This window comes from Canis lupus, chromosome 11 (assembly GCF_048164855.1).
Source record: "Canis lupus baileyi chromosome 11, mCanLup2.hap1, whole genome shotgun sequence".
In the NCBI taxonomy this organism is placed as follows: Eukaryota; Metazoa; Chordata; class Mammalia; order Carnivora; family Canidae; genus Canis; species Canis lupus.
This window is the reverse complement of record NC_132848.1, coordinates 15,329,290-15,352,333: the sequence shown is the minus strand read 5'-3', so window position 1 is coordinate 15,352,333 and position 23,044 is coordinate 15,329,290. Positions and strand designations below refer to the sequence as shown.

The following is a 23,044-nucleotide window of genomic DNA, read 5'->3' as shown; positions in this document are numbered from 1 at the left end:
AATCTTTAAAATATATATGTATGTATATGTATATAGCTGTTGTAACCCTCTTTTAAAATACTTTTTTTTTTTAAGATTTTATTTATTTATTCATGAGAGACACAGAGAGAGAGGCAGAGACACAGGCAGAGGGAGAAGCAGGCTCCATCCAGGGGGCTGGACATGGGGCTCGATCCCAGTTCTCCAGGACCACGCCCTGGGCTGAAGGCAGTGCTAAACTGCTGAGCCACCCGGGCTGCCTTCTTTTAAAATATTTTTTATTATTGTTTGCATGGTATATCTTTTTCTATCTTTCTACTTTTAATCTATGTGTATGGATTCCTTATAAACAGTATATAGTTGAATATCGTTTTTGTTTTGTTTTGTTTAAATCTGGTCTCACAAACTTTGGCTTTTAATTGGTATTCCTAGTCTTAATTAAACCCACAATAGGTACTCTCAGTAAATGACTGCTGAGATCACTAAAAAAACTAGGTCAACAAGTATATTCTTGCTCAACTTCCAACTCTCCTACCTAATAATAAAAGGAATAGCTACAATTATATAGTCCTTTCTATGTATCACACTTCTATTTACATGTATTTACCCAGGGATCCCCACATATTTACTAGTTTAATTCCAGTAACAACACTACGAGGTCAGTACTACTAGTTTCACCCCCAGTGTACAGAGAAGAAAAACCAAGGCACAGACAGGTTAAGTAACTTGACTAAATCACATTAGAAACATTAGAGCCAACTTCCAAATGCAAATGATATGGTTCCAGATATTAATCTCACACTATATGATCTCTATCTTTCATTTCAAATTCATGTTATAAGTAAGATGTCTTCATGCATTGTCTTCACTTTTTTAGTAAAAAGAACCATCCATCTGTTTCCATAGCACTCTTCAGATATAATTAAAAATGACCTTTATATTGCAAAATCCAGTAGATATGTCCTAATTATACGTCTAGCTCCTTCTACATTTGACTTTATTAGCCACTCCTAGCTAAACTGGATTAGGTATCTCTTTTCTGTGCTTCCATAAGCTTTATATATATTCTTTGTTAAAAAATTATTGAGGGCTTTTTGTTGTTAATACATAGTGTAATATTGATTTCAGGTATAGAATTTAGTGATTCATCACTTACATATAACATCCAGTTCACTCTTTTACCCCACCCCCTACCTACCTCCTTCCATCAACCCTCAGTTTATTTTTTTATTGTTAAGAATCTCTTACGGTTAAAAAAGAAATAAAGAAAGAAGAGTTTCTTATGGTTTGCCTCCCCCTCTGTCCTCTGTCTTTTTTTCCCCCTTTCCACATGTTCATTTGTTTTGTTTCCTGAATTTCACATATGAGTTAAATTATATGGTATTTGTCTTTCTCTGACTGACTTATTTTGCTTAGCAATATACTCTGTAGGTCCATTCATTCTTTTTTATGGCTAGGTAGTACTCCATTGTATATATACACCACATCTTCCTTATCCATTCATCAGTTGATGGACACTTGGGTTCTTTCCACAGTTTGGCTATTGTTGATAATGCTGCTATAAACATTGGGATGCATGTACCCCCTTGAATCTGTATTTTTATATCCTCTGGGTAAATATCTAGTAGTGCAATTGCTGGATCATAAGATAGTTCTATTTTTATCTTTTTGAGGAACCTCCATACTGTTCTCCAGGCTGCATTGGTTTGCATTGTCACCAACTGTGTAAGAGGGTTCTCTGCATTCTCACCAACATCTATTTTTTTCTTGTGTTGTTAATTTTATCCATTCTGACAGGTATGAGATGGTATCTTATCATAGTTTTGATTTAAATTTCCATGATGACTGGTGATGCGTCTGTTAGCCATCTGGATGTCATCTTTGCAAAAACGTCTATTTATGTCTTCTATCTATTTCTTAATTGGATTATTTATTTTTTGGTGTTGAGTTGATAAGTTCCTTTTTTTAAAGATTTTATTTATTTATTCATGGGAGAGAGAGAGAGAGAGGCAGAGACACAGGCAGAGGGAGAAGCAGGCTCCATGAAGGGAGCCTGACGTGGGACTTGATCCCGGGACTCATGCCATGGGCTGAAGGCAGGTGCTAAACCGCTAAGCAACCCAGGGATCCCCCGAGTTGATAAGTTCTTTATAGATTTTGGATACTAACTCTTTATCAGATATGTCATTTGCAAATATCTTTTCCCATTCCATAGGCTGCCTTTTAGTTTTACTGATTGTTTTCTTCACTGTGCAGAAGCTTCTTATCTTGATGAAGTCCCAATGGTTCATTTTTGCTTTTGTTTCCCTTGCCTGCAGCAATGTCTAGTAAGACGTTTCTACAGTTGAGGTCAAAGAGGTTGTCACCTGTGTTCTCCTCTAGGATTTTGATGGTTTACTGTCTCACACTTATTTATTTTTTTGCTTTTTTAATTTTTTTATTATTTTTTTTATTTTTTTGCTTTTTAAGATTTTATTTATTCAAGAAAGAGAGCATGCATGTGAGAGGGAGCATGAACATGCGTGTGAGACAAAGAGAACACAGGAGGGAAGGATAGAGGGAGAAACAGAAGCAGACTCCCTGCTGAACAGGGAGCCCAATGTGGGACTTGATCCCAGAACCCTGAGATCATGACCTGAGCCAAAGGCAGACACTTAACCCACTGAGCCACCCAGGTGCTCTCCTATCTCATATTTAGTTATTTCGTTTATTTTTAATTTATTTTTGTGTGTGGTGTAAGAAAGCAGTCCAGTTTCATTCTTCTGTATGTTGCTGTCCAGTTTTCGCAACATCATTGGTAGAAGACACTGTCTTTTTTCCATTGGATATTATTTCCTGCTTTGTCAAAGATGAGATGACCATATTGTTGTGGGTATGTTTCGGGGTTCCCTATTCTATTCCATTGATCTGTGTGTCTGTTTTTGTGTGAGTACCACACTATCTTGAACACTAGAGCTAAAAGTCTGGAATTATGATGCCTCCTGCTTTGCATTTCTTTCTCAGGATTGCTTTAGCTATTTGGGGTCTTTTGTGGTTCTATACGGATTTTAGGATTGTTTATTCTAGCTCTGTGAAAAATACTGGTGGACAGGATGCCTGAGTGGCTCAGTGGTTTAGCGCCGCCTTCAGCCCAGGGCGTGGTTCTGGGGTCCAGGGATCGAGTCCCACATCAGGCTCCCTGCATGGAGCCTGCTTCTCCCTCTGCCTGTGTCTCTGCCTCTCTCTCTCTGTGTCTCTCATGAATAAATAAATAAAATCTTTAAAAAGAAAAAAAATACTGGTGGTATTTTGATAGGGATTGCATTAAATGTGTAGGTTGCTTTAGTTAGTATAGATATTTTAACAGTGTTCTTCCAGTTCATGAGCATGGAATTTTTTTCACATTTCTTTGTGTCCTCTTCACTTTCTTTTGTCAGTGTTCTGTACTTTTCAGAGTACAGATCTTTTAGTTCTTTAGTTCGGTTCTTTTGTAAGTTTTCTGTTGTTTTCAGAGTATGGATCTTTTATTTATTTTATTATTATTATTTTTAAAGTATGGATCTTTTAGTTCTTTTTTTTTTTTTTTTTTTTTTTTTTGGATCTTTTAGTTCTTTAGTTAGGTTTATTCCTGAATATCATATTGTTTTGGTGCAATTGTAATGGGATTAATTCCTTGATTTCTTTTTCTACTGCTTCATTATTGGTAAAGAAATGCAACAGATAGCTGTACATTGATTTTATATCCTGTGACTTTGCTGAATTGATATAGTAGTTCTGCAATTTTTTGGTGGAGCCTTTTGGGTTTTTTACATAGAGTACTATGCTGTCTGGAAATAGTGAAAGTTTGACTTCTTCCTTGCTGATCTGGATGCCTTTTTTTTTTTTTTTTTTTTTTTGCTGTTTGATTACTGAGGCTAAGACTTCCAGTACTATGTTAAATAGTAACGGTAAGAGTCGACATCCTTATCTTATTCCTGACCATAAAGGAAAAGCTCTCATTTCTTCCCCATTGAGGATGATATTAGCTGTGGGTCTTTCATATATGGCCTTCATGATGTTGAGGTGTGTTCCCTTCTATGCCTACTTTGAGGATGGTTTTTATCAAGAAAGGATGCTGTATTTTGTCAAATGCTTTTTAAATATCTATTGAGATGATCATATGACTGTTATATTCCTTTAATGAATGTGATGTATCATGTTGATGGATACCACCTCTGCAGCCCAGTAGTAAATCCCACTTGAGTAATTTGTGGTAAATAATTCTTTTAGTGTACAGTTGGATTCGTTTTGCTAGTATTTCATTCAGAACTTTTTGCATCCATGTTTATCAGGGATGTTGACCTGTAATTCTCCTTTTTAATGGAGTCTTTGGTTTTGGAATCAAGGTAACGCCGCATAGAATGAGTTTGGAAGTTTTTCTTCTATTTCTGTTTTTTTGGAACAGTTTGAGAAGAATAGGTATTAATTCTTCTTTAAATGTCTAGTAGAGGGCAGCCCTGGTGGTGCAGCGGTTTAGTGCTGCCTGCAGCCTGGGGTGTGATCCTGGAGACCTGGGATCCCGCGGGTCCCACGTCAGGCTCCCTGCATGGAGCCTGCTTCTCCCTCTGCCTGTGTCTCTGCCTCTCTCTCTCTCTGTATCTCTCATGAATAAATAAATAAAATCTTTTTAAAATATATTTAAAAATAAATAAATAAAATAAATAAATGTCTAGTAGAGGGCAGCCCCGGTGGCTCAGCGGTTTGGTGCTGCCTTCGGCCCAGGGTATGATCCTGGAGACCTGGGATCGAGTCCCGCGTTGGGCTCCTTGCGTGGAGCCTACTTCTCCCTCTGCCTGTGTCTCTGCCGCTCTCTTCTCTCCGTCTCTTGTGAATAAATAAATAAAAGCTTTTTTTAAAAAAGTCTAGTAGAATACCTCTGGGAAGCCATCTGGCCCTGGACTTCTGTTTGTCGGGAAATATTTGATTGCTGATTCAATTTCTTTGCTGGTTGTTTGTTCAAATTTCCTATTTTTCCTGTTTCAGTTTTGGTAGTTTGTATGTTTCTATGAATTTGTCCATTTCTTCCAGATTGCCCAGTTTGTTGGCATATAATTTTTCATAATAGTCTCTTATAATTGTATTTCTTTGGGGTTGTTTGTGATCTCCCCTATTTCATTCATTTTTTTTTTTAATTTATGATAGTCACACAAAGAGAGAGAGAGAGGCAGAGACACAGGCAGAAGGAGAAGCAGGCTCCATGCACCGGGAGCCCGACGTGGGATTCGATCCCGGGTCTCCAGGATCACGCCCTGGGCCAAAGGCAGGCGCTAAACCACTGCGCCATCCCTCATTCATTTTATTTATTTGGGTCCTTCGCCTTTCGTTTTTGGTAAGTTAAGATGAAATGGTCTGAATATATCTGTGAAGTCCATCTGGTCCAGTGTGTCATTCAAAGCCATTGTTTTCTTGTTGATTTTCTACTTGGATGATTTGTCCGTTGCTGTAAGTGGAGTGTCTATTGCTCTACTACAACTGTATTATCAGTGGATTTCTTTATGTTTATTATTAATTGACTTATATACTTAGGTGCTCCCACATTGGGGGCATAAACATTTACAATTATTAGATCTTCTTGATAGATAGACCTCTTAAATTATGGTATGATGCCCTTCATCATCTCTTGTTACAGTCTTTGTTTTAAAATCTAGTTTGTCTAATATAAGTATAGCTAATCCAGCTCTCTTTTGCTATCCATTAGTATGATAGATGGCTTTCCATCCTCACTTTCTTTCTTTCTTTTTTTTTTTAAGATTTTATTTATTGGGCAGTCCCCATGGCGCAGTGGTTTAGCGCCGCCTGCAGCCTGGAGTGTGATCCTGGAGACCCGGAATCGGGTCCCATGTCAGGCTCCCTGCAATGGGGCCTGCTTCTCCCTCGGCCTGTGTCTCTGCCTCTCTGTATGTGGGTGTGTCTCTATGAATAAATAAATAAAATCTTTGAAAAATTATTTATTTATTTATTTATTTATTTATTTATTTATTTATTTATTTATTCATGAGAGACACAGAGAGAGAGAGGCAGAGACACAGGCCGAGGGAGAAGCAGGCTCCCTGTGGGGACCCCAATGTGGGACTCCATCCTGGGACTCCAGGATCACGCCCTGAGCTGAAGCAGACGCTCAATTGCTGAGCCACCCAGGTGTTCCTCCGTCCTCACTTTCAATCTGCAGATGTCTTTAGGTAAAAAATGAGTCTCTTATATACAGTATATAGATGGGTCTTGTTCTTTGTTGTTGTTGTTTTTTAATCCATTCTGATAACCTGTGTCTTTTCATTGGAGCATTAGTCCATTTACATTCAGAGTGATTATTGAAAGATGAATTTAGTGCCATTGTGTTCCCTGTAAACTTGGTGTTTCTGGTGATGTTCTCCATTCCTTTCTAGTCTTTATCGCTTTTGGTCTTTCTCTCCCACTCAAAGAGTCTCTTTTAGCATTTCTTGGAGGGCTGGTTTAGTGGTCATGAATTCCTTTAGTTTTTGTCTGGGAGCACTTTATCTCTCCTATTCTGAACGAGAGTCTTGCTGGATAAAGTGTTCTTGGCTGCATATTTTTCCCATTCAGCACATTGAACATATGCCACTGTCTTCTGGCATGTCAAGTTTCTGTAGACAGATCTGCTGCAGACATCATCTGTCTTTCCTCGTAGATTAAGAACTTTTTTCCCTTACTATTTTCAGGATTCTTTCCTTGTCTTTGTATTTTGTGAATATGTCTTGGTGATCGCAACTTTGGTTGAATTTAATAGGAGTTCTCTGTGCTTCTTGGATTTCAATGTCTGTTTCCACCCCCAGATTAGGGAATTTTTCAGTTATAATTTGCTCAAATAAACCTTCTCCTTTTTCTTTCTCTTTTTTTCTGAGACTCCTATGATACAAATGTTATTACACTTTAAGGAGTCGCTGAGTCCCTAAGTCTACATTCATGATCTGATACCTTTCTTTCTTTCTTTCTTTCTTTCTTTCTTTCTTTCTTTCTTTCTTTCTTTCTTTCTTTTTTTCAGCTTTTTTAAAAAATATATTTTTATTTATTTATTCATGAGAGACACAGAGAGAGAGGCAGAGACACAGGCAGAGAGAGAAGCAGGCTCCATGCAGGGAGCCCAACGCAGGACTCGATCCCAGGACTCCAGGATCACGTCCTGGGCTTAAACTGCTGAGCCACCCAGGGATCCCCTCTTTTCAGCTTTGTTATTTTCCATAGTTTTATCTCTTGTATCACTGATTTGTTCCTCTGATTCGTCTGTCCTCCTTGTCATTGTATCCATTTGGTTTTGCATCTTTGTTACAGCATTTTTTTTATTTCAGCCTGACTAGTTTCTAGTTCTTTTATCTCTAAGTAAGGGATTCTCTATTGTCTTCAGTGCTTTTTGCAAGCCCAGGTAGTATTCTTATGATTATTGTTTTAAATTCTGGTTTCAGACATCTTACTTGTGTCTGTATATATTAAATCCCTGGCTGTGAATTCCTCTTGTTCTTTCTGTTGGGGTGAATTCTTGTCTTGTCATTATGTCTGGGTCACTGATTTCTGTGCCTGAGAGTATTGGCTACATTAAGAAGAGATCCCCTACCAAACAAAGAAAAAAGAAAGAAATGAAGATAGATCCTAGTTATGTTTTGGTCTGCTTTTTAAAAGAAGTTAGAGGGGCTCCCTGCATGGAGCCTGCTTCTCCCTCTGCCTGTGTCTCTGCCTCTCTCTGTCTCTGTATCTTTCATGAATAAATAAATAAAATCTTTAAAAATAAATAAATAAAAGAAGTTAGATCATGGGATCCCTGGGTGGCTCAGCAGTTCAGCGTCTGCCTTCAGCCCAGGTCGTGACCCCGGGGTCCTGGGATCGAGTTCTGCATCGGGCTCCCTGCCTGGAGCCAACTTCTCCCTCTGCCTGTGTCTCAGCCTCTCTCTCTCTGTGTCTCTTGAATAAATTAATAAAATCTTAACAAATAAATAAATAGAAGAAGCTAGACCCTAAATAAATAAATAAATAAATAAATAAATAAATAAATAAATAATAAGATAAAGTAAAAAATAAAATAAAATGAAGCTATGTCCTATTTCCCCTAGAGCTGAAGCTTTGTAGCACTCTATGGTCAGTAGGCTTGGTGAGTGGAGGGGTTTTATTCTGGTCTTCCTGGGGAACGCCTGCCCCTCTGATTCTCAGGGGGACTTGCCCTAATGGAGATGCACCTGCAGGGTCCAGGGTTGCGAGGCTTAGTGTAAGCAGCTCTGGCCTCCACTGAGTGGTATTCTTCTGCTCCCTGAGATTCGTCAGTGCTGATGGGGGTGGAGGAAATAGTGTTTCCCCACTCTCTTGTCCCTGGAGTGGGGAGCTTGTGCCCACTGTTCTCCAGGAAGCCCTCACAGAAGAGCAAACAATCAAACAATCTGTGTCCCCAGCTTTTGCCAGATCCTCACCTTCACCCTGCCTGTATCCAAGCTGTCCTGCTCAGTGGCACAGTACTCTTGTGTTTAATCTCAGGCGTGCAGCTGGTTTCCAAAACTCCACATTTTAGAGATCCACATGGTGTGGACCAGCGCTACTACCCCAGGGGACGGTCTTGCTGCACCGTGGCCAGTGCTGGCTTGCCCCAGAAATTGGTTGTGTGACTGTGCAGCAGTTTGGAGTTTATGGTAAAGCGCAGCTAAAAGCTGGCACCGAGGTTTGCTGCCCTCAGCCTGTGTCTTTGTTCCTGAGTAGGGAATGGGGCAGCTCAGTGGTGCCCATGGGTCCTTTGTCCCCATGCCCCCACTCCCAAATGCACTCCAAGCAGGGGAACTGCTTTTCCCCATGCAACCCAGGGGATCCCCAGACCATGCTGCTGGCTCCCAGGTCTCCACCCTCCTTCCCCACTAGAGCACCACTAAGTGTGACCCTGGTGACAGTGTTAACCTCTGAACTTTAGACTCTGCGCTTCACTGTTATAAAAACTTGGGATAGGGCAGCCTGGGTGGCTCAGCGGTTTAGCACCCCCTTCAGCCCAGGGCCTGATCCTGGAGACCTGGGATCGGGTCCCACGTCAGGCTCCCTGCATGGACCCTGCTCCTCCCTCTGCCTGCGTCTCTGCCTCTGTGTGTGTGTGTGTGTGTGTGTGTGTGTGTGTGTGTGTGTCTCATGAATAAATAAATAAAATCTTGGGCAGCCCGGGTGGCTCAGCGGTTTGGTGCAGCCTTCAGCCCAGGGCCTGATCCTGGAGACCCGGGATCGAGTCCCACATCAGGTTCCCTGCATGGACCCTGTTTTTCCTTCTGCCTGTGTCTCTGCCTCTCTCTCTGTGTGTGTCTCAAATGAATAAATAAAATCTTTAAAAATTTTTTTAATTTAAAAATAAATAAATAAATAAATTAATTAATTAAAATCTTAAAAAAAAAAAAACTTGGGATATTTATCCCCTCTCCTTTTCCTAGTCAATGATTTTGAGGAGTTTTTCTTGTGCAATTCCCGCATGCCCTCTCTCTCTCTCTGATCAGGGCTCCCTCCCCTTCACAGCACCTGCAGCTCTTCTCTCCTCCATATCAACTCTCCACAGCTCCTACCTTCCAAATATGGTAGTTCTTTCAGTCTCTAGTTATGCAATCTTGCTCTCTCAGTCCTCAGATTCATTTCTTGTGTGTTCATAATAATTTGATATTTAGGTGTTTTTGAGGGATGAGGCAAGCTAGGGTTCCCTTACTCCTCTGCCATCTTAATTCTTCCACTATATATATTATATATATAATATATATTATATATATAACATATATATTATTATTATTGCAATCATGTGCTACATCATAATGAAATGTTAAGGAGCTCATCTCACTATCTTTTAAGTCCCCTGACATCAGAGACTTACTTCTTATTTTTGAATGCCCAGTCCCTACTATAGTGCTTGGAACATTGTAGGCATTTAAAAATATTTTGTTAAATTAATGAGTCACTAAAAATCATTTACTGATAATGAGTATATTATTTGTTGTTATTTTTATGCAAGCAAACATAAAAACCTCTCAAAGGCACAGCTTTTATGAGCCACATTATTTATCAAGATTGAATAGAAAGGAGGTGAAGCTTGGCTAAAACTCAACCATTCCTCTCTTTTCTGATGGAATCCCTTAGGCTGCTCTGTGGTAACAAGAAATTAACAAGATTTGTCTTCTTTATGTCCTATAATACTCCCCTAGTGTGGTTTTCATTAAAAAAAAAAAAACCTCTAGTGAACTAGGGACTTGACAGTATTAATAACATCCTTATTGCTTCCACCCTTATGTGTTTTCTCTGCATTTAGGAACAAAGACCTTTTTAAAAAAAAAAAGAAAATTTATTTATTCATGAGAGACACAGAAAGAGAGACACAGAGAGAAAGAGAGGCAGAGACACAGGCAGAGGGAGAAGCAGGCTCCATGCAGGGAGCCCAATACAGGACTAGATCCCAGCACCCCAGGATCACGCCGTGGGCCGAAGGTGGCACTAAACCACTGAGCCACCCTGGCTGCCCAAGAACAAAGACACTTTTATCAACCATTTTCAGATGCTGTATCTGTTAAATTCAAGGATATCAGGGACTGCTACAGAGAATCTGTATGATTAGGTCAAGGCTAGATTTCTGTTGCTCTGACATTCCTCCTCTCTAACTATGAACTGCTAAAAAGTAGGGGCAGGGGGTGGGGAATGAAACCAATGGACACAGGAAGCACAGGACTGTGATCTTTGGGCGAAGGAGAAACAAGCTAGGTAAGAACTGGGATTGCCCTGGCTTTTTGCCTGAGGACAATTTTTGGTTACAATGCAGGAAGGTCTCTCAGTAAGGTGAGAAGATAGAGATTGAAGTTTGGGGATGCCAAGACAGCTAAAATTGGTGGGATGGGATAGGAGAGAAAGATTGAAATCAGTCGTGTGCGTGAAGGGTGGAACTCCATGAGGCCAGGCAAAGACCAACTGCTAAGGAAGGGACATTTGCAGAGGAGCCCCAATGCAGAGAATTCCTAGAGCTCACACTAGTTTTGGGATTATTCTAGCACCCATCAAACAGGATGCAGAGATCTCATTGAGTAAAGGAGAGATCTCAGAGGTCCCACCTTAGTGGTGGAGCTAAACTGGTTCTACAAGAAAGACTGCATATGCACACACACCTAAAACACTTCAAATCAAACCTTGAAAAGATGAATTTGATCCAAAAGTGACTTAACTACCTGCCTGAGTGAAGTTCGACACTCTTTAACGAAACACTGTACAACTTTTAAAAGGAGTATTACTCCCAAAAGTTGGAAAGGCAGAAATCAGAGTTCAGGGATATTGAGGCTGCTAGAACTTCTGAGACAGAGACCTGGAGAGTAGGGCGCTACACAGAGAGAGACGTCTGGAGAACATAGAGGGGCCCCCTCAAATATATGACTAAGTATTGATATACACATAAGTGGAAGGAATCTTGGAAATAGCCAAGGAATGGAGTAAGCAGGACAATTCCTGGAGTTCCCACAGGACAGGGAATAGTTTGTATTCCCACCAGTCATGGTAGAGAGAGACCTCATCCTACACAGTCTTTGGGTACAGCCCCCAGAAGAGCCAGGCCGTAGTAGTAGGGATAAAAGTAATAGAATAAAGTCTTTGCTGGACCCAAACTACCATAATAAATCTTAATAATAAGTCTGAAATGGATCAAGCTGATCCTCAGGTAGATTTAACACAATCAATACTCTTTTTTTTTTTTTTTCAATACTCTTTAAAAGGATAATCTTTGTGTACTGTTGGTGGGAATGCAAACTGGCATAACCATTATGGAAAACAGGATGCAGTTTCCTCAAAAAAATAAAAAAATTACAATATGATCCAGCAGTTCCACTTCTGTGTACATATTCAAACTAATTCAAGGCCAGATCTCAAAGAGGTATTTGCACAAATGGAAGTAACCTGAGTATCCATTGACAAGAAAAAAGATATAGTACATACATACAACGGGATATTATGCAGCTTTAAAGAAAGGATATCCTGTCACATGCTTCAACTGGACAAAACCTGAAGACATTATGCTAAATAGGCTAGTTGCAGGACAAAGACGGGCAGCCTGGGTGGCTCAGTGGTTTAGCCCCGCCTTCGGCCCAGGGGTCCTGGGATCGAGTCCCACGTTGGGCTCCCTGCAGGGAGCCTGTTGCTCCCTCTGCCTGGGTCTCTGCCTCTCTCTCTGCGTGTATCTCTCATGAATAAATAAAAATCTTTTTAAAAAATCATAATTAAAAGAAAAAAAAGGACAAAGACTGTATGATTCCACTCATATAGAGTTTCTAAAGTAGCCAAAATTACAGAGACAAAGTAGGAAGGTGGTTGTTAAGGGCTTCGAGGAGGGGAAATGTGTATAGTTTCAGTTTCTCAAGCTGAGAGGTTCCAGAGATCTATTACCCAACCACGTGAACATACTTCACACTACTGAACTGTATACTTAAAAATAGTTAAGATGGTAAATTTAATGTTACATGTCTTTTAACACAAAATCTATCCTCTCCAGTTAATCTGGAGAGTCATATATTTATGATATATGATACATTAAATATATTTAGTATCATATATTCACATATGTAAAACAGTTTTTTTCTCTATTCTAATACTTCGACCTTTTTGTCTTTTTATAATAAAGGAACAAAGACCTTTTTTAAAAAAAATTGATTTGATAGAGTATTTGTATTAAGTGCTCAAAATGTAATAAGACAAATCTCGCTTCACTGTACTTAATTTCTCTCATAATTTTCTTGACTCTTCTGTAGAATTTAACCTTCCATATAAATGTTAAGTGTATTTTATCCAATTCTATAGTACATATAATTGGGGCTACAACTAATTAATATATTACTGGGGAACCTGGCTGGCTCAGTCAGTACAGCATGTGACTCTTGATCTTGGGGTCATGAGTTCAAGACTCACGTTGGGCATAGATTAAAACATTTTTTAAAATTAATATATTGGGCCACCTGGGTGGTTCAGCGGTTGAGCACCTGCCTTTGGCTTAAGACGTGATCCCAGTTTAGGGATCAAGTCCCACATTAGGATCCCTGCAGGGAGCCTGCTTCTCCCCCTGCTTATGTCTCTGCCTCTCTCTCTCTCTCTCTCTCTCTCTCTCTGTGACTATCATAAATAAAAATAATAATAATAATAATATATTACTTTTGGGAGAAATATTTCTATGCTAACTTTGCATCTGAGAATATAGTGTGTCTTCCCATTTCTTCAGTCTAATGTTTTTATGTTATGCTTATCAATAAAATTTTATAGATTTCTCTTTATATGTTTAACCAATTTATACCTAAGTATCTTATAGTTTTTCCACTATATGAATAAAATATAGACTATTTTTTCATTTTTTTATTTCTAGATGCCTGTTGCCAGAAAATTGAAACTGAGAAACCTAATGAATCTAGTATATTCCTTTGATCCATGGCCACATTACTAATCTCTTATTAATTCTACCAGTATTTTGTTGAATACCTTAGGTATATAATGTCATTAGCAGAAAAGGAATATTTAAACTGTTCTTTTAAAATTTGTATCTTAGGGATCCCTGGGTGGCGCAGCGGTTTAGCGCCTGCCTTTGGCCCAGGGTGCGATCCTGGAGACCCGGGATCGAATCCCACGTCGGGCTCCCGGTGCATGGAGCCTGCTTCTCCCTCTGCTTGTGTCATAAATAAATAAAAATTTAAAAAATAATAATAAAATAAAATAAAATTTTTATCTTAAATAGGGTGATTCTATTCCTAGTTTCTGATTTTAATTTTTTACCTAGCTTGCCTTTTTTTTTTAAGATTTTATTTATTTATTCATGAGAGATACAGAGAGGCAGAGACATAGGCAGAGGGAGAAGCAGGCTCCATGCAGGGGCCCAACGTGGGACTCGATCCCAGGACCCCGGGGTCACAGCCTGAGTCAAAGGCAGCCGCTCAACCACTGAGCTGCCCAGGCGTCCCTAGCTTGCCATTTTGAATACTAGCTGTGCTATTTTTAGAGGGTTTTTTTAAATTTCATTTTTAAGTAATCTCCACATCCAGTGAGGGGCTTGAACTCACAACCCTGAGATCAAGAGTCATATGCTCTACCAACTTAGCCAGCCAGGTGCACCTGTTTTTAAATAAATGGTCTTTGTTATATTTAGGTAGTTTCCTTCTATTTTCTGTTATACTTTGAGTTTTTTGCTAAGATGGCTGTTCATTTCATCAAATAACATTTTGGCATTTATTGATGTCAATATATGCTTTTTCAATGTATCTACCAACATGTCTAGTTGAGGATTTTTAAAAATATATCTAGTCATTTTACTGTACTTGAATTTCATTAAGTAGTTTTAAAAAACCGTGTGAGTTGTTCTCTTTGGCAGAGAGATTATTTTGTTTGACTTTTTTCCTGGTTTTACTTATATAGGGTGCTCTTCTTTTCCTTCTTTCTCTCTCTCCTCCTCTTGTTCTCTCTTTTCTTTCTCTTCCCTTCCTTCCTTCCTTCCTTCCTTCCTTCCTTCCTTCCTTCCTTCCTTCCTTCCTTCCTTCCTTCCTTCCTTCCTTCCTCCCTCCCTCCCTCCCTTCCTCCCTTCCTTCCTCCCTCCCTCCCTCCCTCCCTCCCTCCCTCCTTCCCCTCCTCCCTCCCTTCTCTATAGCCAATGTGGGGCTTGAACTCATAGCACTGAGATCAAGTGTCCCAAGCTCTACCAACTGAGCCAGCCAGGCACCCCAAGGGTGCTTTTCTTTTTCTTTCTTTTTTTCTTACTAGGGATCAGGTCTAGTTTTTTGGAGGACATGAAGTCTAATAAGCAGTTATCAAACTTGTACTGGCAATGCAGAAAGCAAGCAGGTTATCAACCTCTCTTCTGTTTCCAAAAATAGACCTTATAACAAAACAGATAAGAAAGAAGACTTTGGAGCCAGATTGCCTCAATTCAAATACCAGCTCTGCTATTTACTAGTGATGCAGCCTTGGGCAAATTATTCAAACTCTATGTTTCAATTTCTTTATTTATCCAGTGGGGAAAATAATAAGAGTATTCTTGTGGAGTTATTGTGAGGATTACAAGAGTCTACTTTTGTAAAACACTGAGAAAAATTCCTGGCAAGCATATTGGCTGTTTTAAAAAATCCCTTCTGAAAATGTATGCATATGTGGTGGAATAAAAACTTAAAACTTTGAGCTTTCTAGCTTTCCCTCCTCATTGTTCTCAATTTGGGCAGCACATTTGAATCACTGAAAAGCTTTTAGAAATTCTCTTGCTGTACCCCAAACTAATTAGATGAAATTTCTCAGAAAGGGGAACAAAGCAGTGGGAGTTTTTAAACTTGCCAGGGGATTTCACGTTGTAGCCAACACTGAGAACCACTGCCTTAGACACTATCCCAAAGAAAATTCACGGTTTGCTTGTTGATCTACTCTTATATTAGTCATTATAGATAGGAAGTTTTTTCAGACAGGTTCTTTTGTTCTGCAGAATGCATATTTTACCTTTTTTAATACTTTTTTTTTAAGACTTTATTTATTCATGAGAGACAGAGAGAGGCAGAGATACAGGCAGAGGGAGAAGCAGGCTCCCTGCGGGGAGACCGATGTGGGACTCATCCCAGATCCTGGCCTGGGATCATGACCTGAGCTGCAGGCAGACACTCAACCGCTGAGCCACCCAGGTGTCCCCAGAATGCATTTTTTTTTAAAGAGTTTATTTATTTATTCATGAGAGAGACAGAGAGAGAGGCAGAGACACAGGCAGAGGGAGAAGCAGGCTCCATGCATGGAGCCCGATGGGGAACTCAATTGGGGTCTCCAGGATCAGGCCCTGGGCCAAAGGCAGGTGCTAAACCGCTGAGCCACCCAGATGTCCCCAGAATGCATATTTTAAAGAGAGGTCTACAGAGTGCGGCTAAATCTCAGATTCAAAGAACTTTGGAAGAATTTTGCAGTTATTTTCCATTACACGAAGAGAAAACCCAAAATCTGACAAGGCAAGGCTCTTTGGGGATGCAGTCCCTGTCTGCCTCCTTCTCCAGCCTCCTCACATCATTTCCCACTGCTCACTAGGCTCCAGCCTAGCCAGCTACCCTGGTGTCAAACTCTTCCTGTCTCGGCTTTTCTTCTATTTCTTTCTTGTTCCAGGAATGCTCTGACTCCCTACCCTTTCTTTACCTGGCCATTGCTTAATATCACTTGCTCGGAAAAATATTTCTTGATCTTCCAAAAAAATCAATCCCTCTAGGGCTCACTATTCACCAACACTGTAGTTTCCTTCATAGAACCTACCACAATGTATAATTATTTACTTGTGTGATTTATTGGCATAATGCCTAACTCCTAACTAGCCTGACTATAAGCTTTATGTTTATTTTGTTGTACTTTTTTTTTTAGGTTTCTACTTCATCTTAATGCCTTGTGGCTAATACTGCGTAATATACCCAAGAGCTCATAAATAAATTTTTAATAAATCAATAAATGAAAAGTGTTAGTAGTTAATGTTGATCAGTGATTAGAAGATTGAAATTGATGGGTGCCTGGGTGACTCAGTTGGAAGAGTGTGTGACTCTTGATCTTGGGGTCATAAATTTGAGGCCACGTTGGGCCAGAGATTACATTTTAAAAGAGAGAGAGAGAGAGAGAGAGAGAGAGATTGAAATTTAGTTCTGAAAGGGGTTTTTGATTATCTATTTCACATAGTTTGTGGTTTGAAGAAACTGATACTCAAGTGTGTAAATGACTTGCCCCAAATCATTCAGCGAATTAGTGATGGATTAGGACTCAATCTCATTTTTTCCATTTCTAAGTCTGGTGAACTTTCAGGTACAGGTGATTTGCTGCTGCAGATATAAAACAAGAGGATCAAGAAAGTAATTTATATGTATGAAATGAACGAAGCTTTAATATACTCGTCATTCAGAAAAATGACTTTTCTGAATGATAATATAAAATGAATGTTAGAAGATACTGAAAACTGAACCTGAACTGAGTTTCAATTTTCCAGTGAAAGCAGAAGTAAGTAAATAAAGACTTAGTTTGATCATAGTGAAAGGTTGCTAATCCTTCATGCAGAATAGATCACTATTTGGAATATGCCTAGTTCCTCAGAAAAGTTTGCCATCAATGAATAATAAAGCAACCACTCATTAAATTCCTATACCATGCTAAGTAGTTTTCCTGCAAATTCCAAATCTCTTCAACTTTGCAAAGTAGGTATTATTATTCATAATGGGAAAATGAGGCTCATTATCACACACTTCATAAATGGTTAACACTGAATCCACATTGGTGACTTCTGATTCTTATCTGACAGGTAAAGAGCTTGGAAGTTGTCACTTCCAAACTCACAACAAGAAAAAAGCTGAAAAAATTGAAATCAGCAACTGTTCTTAGACGTAGTAGAGAACTGAGGTCACAGGGAAAACTGCTGCCCTGAAAACTGAGACCGATGGAGAATCACAGGTAACAGGGAGCAGAAGCCCAGGAGCAAAAGCCAGCAACTGGAGCCAGTATTAGTAAGAAAACTTTAAACCGTAACTAACAAATTGTTGGAAAATTCATTGCAGACTAGTTTGAGAGTTAAGAACTCCTAAGGGGCCCAGGATTAGGAAGGCCCTTACACTTCCTGAATTTTACCTCTAAGAGCTAAACCAAGTTTTCACTTTAAGGATCAAAGGGAAATTCCTCCAGGGGGAGGGGGAAATAATCATTTTTAAAGTGCTAAAGAGCTCTCAGTTCTCCTTAACAGAGTTCTCCCTCAAGGAAACCTATTACCAGAGCCTAACTAACTGGGGTTTTACCAAAGCCTAACCTACCTGGGGGAAGGGAAATACCCAACTCTAGCCTCCTCTAGCCTTTGACTTGGGGGGAAAGGAAATACCCAGCTCAAGCTCACTAAAAGACTGAGACGTTATTATGGGATTATAGAACACTTCTCCTCCCACACTTTGCCACCTCATCAGTAGGGCTCCTGCATAAAAATAGAAGATTAAAGCTAAAAGAACTGAAATCCTCAAACTCTATTCTTAAATTCCTCTTCTAGGAATAATGAAAGACAATAAGGGAGACAAAAACAAGGACCCTAGGTGAAATTTTAGCCTCTGACACCAAAGCAAAGCAAACATTAAATATAGCCCAACTCCTAGCAGTAAACATAAAACCTCACAGTAAAGGTTTATACCTGGTATATCATGTCCAGCTTTCAACAAAAAATTACAAGGCTTGCTAACAGACAAAGACCAGTCTTAAGAGAAAAAGCAAGCATTAGAACCAGATTCAGACATGGCAAAGATTTTGGAATTATGAGACAAGGAAGTTAAAATAACTAGTAAATATACTAAGGGCTCTAAAGAAAAGAGTGGACAATATGGAAAAACTGATGAGTAATGTAAGCAAAGAGCTGGATATCCTAAGAAAGAATCAAAACAAAATGCGAGAAATAAAAAGCATAGCAATAGAAATGAAGAATGCTTTTGATGGGCTCATTAGTAGACTGGACCTTGCTGAAGGAAAAATTAGTGAGCTTCAAGATATGTGAGGCAAAAACTGAGAGAGCTGCAAGGAGAAAGAGATACATCTGCTCTTAGAGTTTGAGACTTTAATACCTATCAGTACTTGACAGATGCAACAAGCAAAAAAATCAGTAAGGATAGAGTAGAATCAAAGAGCACCATCAATCAACTGAGTATAATCAACATTTTTAGCACACTTCATCCAACAACAGCTAAATACACATTCTTCTCAAGTTTACACGAAGCATTTGCCAAGATAGACCACATTCTGGGTCATAAAACACACCATAACAAATTTAAAAAAATAGACATCATACAAAGTTTGCCCTTAGACCACAAGGTAATTAAACTAGAAATAACAAAGATTGCTGGAAAATCCCAACATATTTAGAGATTAAACAATATACTTCTAAATTGTACATGAGTCAAAGAGTAAGTCTCAAAAAGAATTTAAAAATATTTTGGGGGCGTCTGGCTGACTCATTTGGTAGAGCCTCCAAATCTTGATCTCAGGGTCATGATTTCAAGCCCCATAGTGGGTGTAGAACTTACTTCATAATAAAAAATATTTATTTATTTATTTATTTATTCATTCATTCATTCATTCATTCATGAGAGACAGAGAGAGACAGAGACACAGGCAGAGGGAGAAGCAGGCTCCATGCAGGGAGCCTGATGTGGGACTCGATCCCGGGTCTCCAGGATCACGCCCCGGGCTGAAGGCAGGCGCTAAACCGCTGAGCCACCTGGGCTGCCCCAATAAAATATTTTAAAAAAATGTTTTATCATACGTAAAAATTAAAGTACAACTCAGCCAGAGTTGTGGGTTGCAGTGAAAGTAGTGGTTAGAGGAAAATTTATAGCATTGAAATGCATTTTAGGGAAAAAAAAAAGTAGTCTGAGCTCTCAATTTAGGAGAGCTAGAAAAAGAAGGACAAATTAAATCCAAAGCAAATTATTGTTTTTTAAGATAAGTAATTATTTATTCATGAGACACACACACAGAGAGACAGAGAGAGAAAGAGAGAGGCAGAGACACAGGCAGAGGGAGAAGCAGGCTCCATGCAGGGAGCCCGACATGGGACTGAAACCCAGGACCCCAGGATCACGCCCTGGGCCAAAGGCAGATGCTCAACTGCTGAGCCACCCGGGCATCCCAAATCCAAAGCAAATTAAAGCAGAAGAAAGGAAATAATAAAAATTAGAACAGAAATCAATGAAACTGAAAACAGAAAAAAGAGAAAATTAACAAAACAAGTTGGTTCTTTGAAAGATCAATAAAATTGAAAAACCTTTAGTCCGGCTAACCAAGAAGAAAGGACAGAAATTAAAAAGAGTAAAGAGAAAATACAAATTACTAATATCAGAAAGGAAAGAGATATCATCACTACCAACCTTTTTTTTTTTTAATTTTTTTTTTTTAATTTATTTATGATAGTCACACAGAGAGAGAGAGGCAGAGACACAGGCAGAGGGAGAAGCAGGCTCCATGCACCGGGAGCCCAACGTGGGACTTGATCCCAGGTCTCCAGGATCACGCCCTGGGCCAAAGGCAGGCACCAAACCGCTGCGCCACCCAGGGATCCCTCATCACTACCAATCTAATGGACACTAAAAGGATGATAGGGGAATATTACAAACAACCATTCCCACAAATTTGATAACATGAAAATCAATTCCTTGAAAGACACAGGATAGTAAAACTCACACAAAAAGAAATATCTGAGTAGGGCTACCTATTAAAGAAACTGAATTAGTAATAACTTTCCAAGACAGAAAGCACCAGGCACAGATGGTTTCACTGGTGAATTTTACCAACCATTTAAGGAACAGAAGAAACCGGTTCTCTACAATGTTATAAAAAATAGAAGCAAAGGTAACACTTCCTAACTTACACTTGAAGGCCGACATGACCTTAATACCAAATCGGACAAAGACATTATCAAGGAAGGAAAACTACAGATGGACGGACATCTGAGCACGGTGTCTACAGGTCAGGAATTCAGGAGCTTGGTCCGGACTTAGAATTGCTCGTGAAGTCACAGGCAAGGATGTGCCGGGTAGAAGACTTGGCAAGAGGATTTGTATCGCATGGTGCTGGTTGTTAACAGGAGGCCTCAGTTTGTCCCCACATGGGCTTCTCCCCTGTTGGCTTAATAAGTGTTTTCATGACCCGGAGGCTGGCTTTGCCCAGAATGAATGATCCAAAATAAAGCAAGGTAGAAACTGTAATATCTTTTATGACCTAGCTTCGGGAGTCACACACGGTGATTTCTTAAAAATCATTTTAAGATTTTTATTTATTTGAGATAGAGCATGAGCATGAGCAGGGTTGGGGGGTGGTGGGGTGGCAGAGGGAGAGGAAGAAGCAGATTCCCCGCTCAGCAGGACTCGATCCCAGGACCTGAGCAGAAAGGCAGATGCTTAAGCCGATGTGCGACCCAGGCGCCCCTCAAAATCCTAGGGGATCCCTGGGTGGCGCAGCGGTTTAGCGCCTGCCATTGGCCCAGGGCGCGATCCTGGAGTCCCGGGATCGAGTCCCACGTCGAGCTCCTGGCATGGGGCCTGCTTCTCCCTCTGCCTGTGTCTCTGCCTCTCTCTCTCTCTCTCTCTCTATGTCTATCATAAATAAATAAATAATTATTTAAAAAAAAATCCTATTGGTAGCACAGACGAGCTCTATTCCATATGGAAGGGGATTGAATCAAGAGCCATCTTGGAGGTTGTTTATGACACTATACAACAGAATACTTTTTAGCAATGAGAAGAAATGATTTGGGCAGCCCCGGGTGGCACAGCGGTTTAGTGCTGCCTGCAGGCTGGGGTGTGATCCTGAGACCCGGGATCAAGTCCCGCATCGGGCTTCCTGCATGGGGCCTGCTTCTCTCTCTGCCTGTGTCTCTGCCTCTCTCTCGCTCTCTCTGAATGAATAAATAAATAAATCTTAAAAAAAAAAAGAGAAGAAATGATTTATATGTGCAACCATTTAGATGAAGCTCAGATATTATAATTTTTTTTAAAAAAGCCCAATGGACAAGAGCACATATTGTATTCTATTTATAGGGTGTTCTATAACAGCCCAAACTCATCTAGTCTGTGATTAGTACCTCTGGGAAGTGGAGGGGATGAAAGGAAATGACACAAGGGAAGCTCTAGGGTGATGGAAATATTCTGTATCTTGACAGGGGTGCCCTTCACATGGGCGTGTCATTTGTCATTTGTACAATTAAAAATATTTGTGTGGGACGCCTAGGTGGCTCAGTGGTTGAGCATCTGCCTTCGGCTCAGGGGGTGACCCCGGGGTCCTGGGATCGATTCCTGCGTGGGCTCCTTGCGTGGAGCCCGCTTCTCCTCCCTCTGCCTGTGTCTCTGCCTCTGTGTGTGTGTGTCTCTCCTGAGTAAATAAATAAAATCTTTTAAATAAATAAACATAAATCCCCGTGTGTATGTCAGTGTGGAAATGTTTAGCTCAGGCACAGTACCCTGACAGATGCCGTGAGGCCTGGGAGTGAGGGGTGGTATGGATACACCCAGAGTGGCCGCGAGGCGCCCCGCTGTTGAGGCCGGGTGGTGGCTCCATCGGGACCCACGGTCTTCTTTACTTTGCATGTGCTTGAATGTTCTCAAGTCAGAAAACTAAAACCAAGCTGCTTTGTGTAAAAAGTTTCTAATTCCTTTGTGTGAGAGTCTAGCTTTTCTTCTGCTCTATGATGCTGATTATGAGACCATTTGTGCCGGGGCAGGTTAGTGACCCTGATTACGATTAGGGACACAAAAATCTGGCGGTAGGAGGTGGGTAGTAAGAGGAGCTTCCAGGAGCACATGTTAACCTGTTTTTATTAATTATGTAAAAATTGGTGAAGCTGGGGCAACCCGGGTGGCTCAGAGGTTTAGTGCCTCCTTCAGCCCAGGGCCTGACCCCAGGGTCCTGGGATCGAGTCCCACGTCGGGCTCCCTACATGGAGTCTGCTTCTCCCTCTGCCTGTGTCTCTGCCTCTTCTGTGTGTGTGTGTGTGTGTGTGTGTGTGTGTGTCTCATGAATAAATAAATAAAATCTTAAAAAAAAAATTGGTGAAGCCCATCCAGCTCTTGGGAAAGTAGGCCGGCGGGCACGACCCTAAGATGGTTTAGACCACATGTGCTCTCAAGGCAGTCGGTTTTTCCATTCTTGCCCCTGGGAAAAGTGGAGCAGGGACTGTGGTGATCTGGACGTTTACAAGCACCTCCTGCTTGTGGGGTCTCCTATTTCTTCCCTCGAAGGCGCTAAGGGTATTTGGCTGTGGGTGGGGGTGGAAATTAAGGGAAAGAAGGGATTTATTGAGTGGATACATACCATTTTATCATACTCCTACCATTTAGGGATCTAATTCTTTTTTTTAAGCATTTATTTTTTATTTATTTTTAAAGATTTTACTTATTCATGAGAGACACAGAGAGAGAGAGAGAGAGGCAGAGACACAGGCAGAGGGAGAAGCAGGCTCCATGCAGGGAGCCCGACGCGGGACTCGATCCCGGGTCTCCAGGATCAGGCCCTGGGCTGAAGGCAGCACTGAACTGCTGAACCTCAATACGGGGCTGCCCAGGTATTGTTTTCA

General features: G+C 40.4%; 1 long non-coding RNA gene across 2 annotated transcripts in view; it reads left to right on the top strand.

The window, feature by feature from the left end:
• LOC140642550 (uncharacterized) overlaps positions 1 to 23,044 on the top strand; it is a 49,506-nt gene that overhangs the window by 5,979 nt on the left and 20,483 nt on the right. For both annotated transcript variants that reach the window (XR_012038997.1, XR_012038996.1), the window contains exon 2: positions 5,140 to 5,326. This is a non-coding gene — a long non-coding RNA (uncharacterized lncRNA). The remainder of the gene's footprint in view (positions 1 to 5,139; positions 5,327 to 23,044) is intronic.